Source organism: Otolemur garnettii, unplaced genomic scaffold (assembly GCF_000181295.1).
Source record: "Otolemur garnettii isolate 467f Iridium unplaced genomic scaffold, OtoGar3 scaffold00081, whole genome shotgun sequence".
In the NCBI taxonomy this organism is placed as follows: domain Eukaryota; kingdom Metazoa; phylum Chordata; class Mammalia; order Primates; family Galagidae; genus Otolemur; species Otolemur garnettii.
This window is the reverse complement of record NW_003852476.1, coordinates 3,169,983-3,174,422: the sequence shown is the minus strand read 5'-3', so window position 1 is coordinate 3,174,422 and position 4,440 is coordinate 3,169,983.

Here is a 4,440-nt window from a genome sequence, read left to right as displayed (position 1 = left end):
GTGGCATCACAGCTCACAGCAACCTCCAGCTCTTGGGCTTAGGTTATTCTCTTGCCTCAGCCTCCCAAGTAGCTGGGACTACAAGCACCTGCCACAATGCCCGGCTACTTTGGGGCTGTAGTTGTCATTATTGTTTGGCAGGTCTGGGTTGGCTTCAAACACATCAGCTCTGGTGAATGTGGCTGGGGCCTTAGCCCCTTGAGCTACAGGCACTGAGCCTCCAGTGGATTTCATAATTAAGGTTGACAATTTCTACAAATGCCTGCTGGGATTTTTTTGATTGACACTGCAGTAAATTTGAGTAGCAAAGAAAATCTCAACAACACTAAGTTTTATGATCCACGAACAAGGTTTATTTAGATTATCTTTGTTTTAGCATTTAGTTTTCAGTATATAAGTATTCCTGTCATATGTCAGATTTATCCCAACATAGTTTATATTTTTTGTGTGATTATGAATGGCATTTAAAACATTTTAGTTGCTCACTATGTCTCACAAGTGCACAGAAATATACTTGATTCTGTATATTAATCTGGCATCCTGGCTGGGCACAGTAGCTCATGCCTGTAATCCCAACACTCTCCGAGGCTGAAGCGGTGGATTGCTTGAGCTCAGGAGTGCCATACCAGCCTGAGCAAGAGCCAAGAGCAAGATCCTGTCTCCACTAAAAACAGAAAAACTAGCTAGGCACGGGGAGGCACCTGTGGCTCAAGGAGTAGGGCGCCGGCCCCATATACTGGAGGTGGTGGGTTCAAACTGGACCCCAGCCAAAAACTGCAGGAAAAAAAATAAAAAACTAGCTAGGCACAGAGGTTATACCTGTAGTCCCAGCTACTCAGGACAGGGTAAGAGGATTGCTCAAACCCAAGAGTTTGAGGTTGCTGCGAACTATGATGCCACCGCCCTCTACTCAGGGCAACAGAGAAAGATTCTGTCTCGAAAAAATATATAAATAAATCTTGCATCCTGCAATATTGTTAAACTCACCAGTCTGGATACCTGTGGTTTTTCTTAGCTGAATATTCTGGCTAGAAACTTAGTAGTACCATGTTGAATAGAAGTGGTGAGAGTGTTTCATTCCTAATCTTGGAAAAGTATTCAGTCTTTCATCACTAATTATGATGTTAAGTGTAGGTTTTTCATAGGTGTCCTTTATCAGGTTGAAGACGTTTCCTTTTATTCCCACTTTGATAAGATGCTGGACTTTGTCAAATGCTTTTTCTGTATCATGAAGTTTTTATTTTTCAATTTAATAAGGTGATTACACTGATTTTTAAAAAAATATTGAATCAGGCCAGGTGCAGTGGCTCATGCCTGTAATCCCAGAACTTGGGAGGAGGCAGGTGGATTGCCTGAGCTCACAGGTTCAACACCAGCATGAGCCAGAGTGAGACCTCGTCTCTAAAAATAGCCGGTGGTGTGGTGGGTACTTGGAAGGCTGAGACAAGATAACCACTTAAGTCTAGGAGTTTGAGGTTGCTGTGAGCTATGATACCATAGTACTCTACCAAGGGTGACAAAGTTAGACTCTACCTAAAAAAAAAAAAAAAAACCCACTTGGTCCATGTTGTTTTATCCTTCTAATAATGTTGCTGATTTTATTTACTAAAATGTTGTAGAATTTTTACATACATGTTCATGAAAGATACTGGTTTTTAGTTTTCTTTTCTTGCAATGAATTTTTCTGATTTTAATGTCAGAGTAATGCTGGTCTTAGAGAGTGAGTTGAAGAATTGTGTCTTCCTTAAATGTTCCATAGACTTCACCAGTGAAGCAGCTGGACTTCTTCAGTTTTGGAGTTCTTTTTTTAGTTTTTATTTTTTTCTAGAGACAAAGTCTCACTTTGTTGCCCTTGGTAGAACGCCATGGCATCACACAGCTCACAGCAACCTCCAACTCCCGGGCTTAGGTGATGCTCTTGCCTCAAGACTCCCAAATAGCTGGGAATACAGGCACCTGCCACAGCGCCCAGCTATTTTTTTGTTGCACTTTGGCTGGGGCTGGGTTTGAACCTGCCCCCCTCGGTATATGGGGTCGGCGCCCTACCCACTTAGCCACAGGAGCTGGACTTGGAGTTCTTTTGTGGAAAAGTTTTTAACTTCAGTTCCATTTAATTATATATATAGGGATATTTAAGTCATCTATTTCTTGAATGAGCTTTGGTTAATTTGTGTCTTTCAAGGAATTTTTCTATTTCAGCTAAGTTGGCAAATTTATTGGCATAAAAATGTTCATAATATTCTCTTATTCTCTTGTTAATAGCCGTCAATACAGTCTGTAGTGGTGCCACCACCCTTGTTTCTGTTGTTGGTAATTTGTGTCTTCCTCTTTATTTCATGATCTGGCTCAGTTTATCAATTTTATTGATATTCTCAAAGAACTAGATAGTTCCTTATTTTTGAAGCTCTTTTGAAGTCCATTTTGTTAAAAGCCTACTCTGCTGGAGCAGTACATGGCATACAGAAAGTACTCTATCTATAATACTTGTTGAATGAACCAATCAATGAATAATTTTTAAAAAGTGAAACCACTAATTTCTCTTTATAGAGTCTTTTTACTAGGACTGTTTGGGACATCAGCCACTGGTCTTAGAAATGAAACCAGTCTCTCTTAGACACCAGCAATTCCCTTATCTTTTTATTCATGTCAATAGTATAGAATTAATAGGATATAACTCAGCAGAACCTTCTAAGGCCAAGCTAAATGTTTCGTATGAGGATGTGCCCCAAGAGAAGGTTAAAAGGAGGTAAAGCAGATTTCCAGCCAGGAGCCTGGAGACTGTAAAGAAAGTGGAGGCCGGCTCGGTGCCTGTGGCTCAAGTGGCTAAGGCGCCAGCCATGTACACCCAAGGTGGTGGGTTCGAATCCCCAGCCTGGGCCCGCCAAACAACAATGACAGCTGCAACCAAAAAATAGCCGGGTGTTGTGGCGGGCGCCTGTGGTCCCAGCTACTTGGGAGGCGGAGGCAAGAGACTCGCTTGAGCCCAGGAGTTGGAGGTTGCTGTGAGCTGAGATGCCACGGCACTCTACCCAGGGGGACAGCTGAGGCTGTCTCAAAAAAAAAAAAAGAAAGTGGAGGCTGAAGACACAGTGAATCAGAGAGAGAGAGTAATGAAAGTATAAAGCAGTAACCTCGGGGCAGTAAACAAGCAACTTAAACAGATAGGATGAAACAGCATAAACACTGATAATGACAAATTAATGTCATGCCCCGGAGTGACTACCCCAATCATTACAGTAAAAGCCTCACCTTAAGAGCATCAATTTCCAAAAGGTATTTGAGAAATGCTCAGAAATTAAAGGAGGAGGAGTAAACTGGATTAAGTGAACTATGAAGAATACGGTTTATTTTCATACTTAAAACTGAAAAATAATATACCTACCTCCCTACCTATGTTAGCAGGAAGATCTTTAAATTTCTGGTCAGTCGAAGGACACACATAAGGGTCATGACATACCAAGGTGAGGAAAAGGAGGAGTCTCTTACTGTGTTCAACAGGTTAAAAAAAAAAATCACTGCCTTGATTAAACTTAAGTTCTAGTCTCCGTACCAGCCAACAATAGTGACCTTAGATTTGCATGCCCCCTATGCTTTTATTATTCTGGAAGGCTTTTTAACATCCCACTACACACATTTAAAGTATATATTTTTATTAATTTCTATATGTATATTCAGCTATAAAACCATTATGACAATCAAAATAGTGAACACATTCATCACCCCTAAGGTTTCTTTGGGCCCCTTTGGAATCTCTCTCTCCAATCCCACCCCTTTCACAGACCCAGTGCCAAGTTTCCAGGGAGCCACTGATTTATTTTGTCTGTATAGATTAGTCTGTTTTGTCTTGACTTTTCTTTTCTTTTTTGGTACAGAGTCTCAAGTTTTCATCCTAGGTAGAGTGTCACGGCATCATAGCTCACAGCAATCTCCGACTCTTGGGCTTAAGTGATTCTCTTGCCTCAGCGTCCCAAGTAGCTGGGAGTACAGGCGCCTGCCACAACATCCGGCTGTTTTTTTGTTGCAGCTGTCGTTGTTTAGCTGGCCCAGGCCAGGTTCAAACCTGCCAGCCTCAGTGTATGTTGCCGGTGTCTGACCCACTAAACTACGGGCACTGCCCTATTGTCTTGACTTTTATGTAAATGGATTCATATAGGACATACTCTCTTTTGGTCTTGCTTCTTTCATTCAGCTTAACTATTTTGAGATTAATTTATTTTGTTGTTTTTGTTGTCAGTTTATTCCTTTTTATTGTAGAGTTGTATTTCATTGTATGGATACACAATAATGTACTTAACCATTTACCTGCTGATGAACACTTTGTTATTTCATTTTTCTATGTTAATAAAACATGTGTGAACATCTGCTTTCATTTTTCTTGGGTAAGCACCTGGCAGTGGAATGCCTGGGTCCTATGGTTGATTCTTTTTTTTTTTTTTTTTT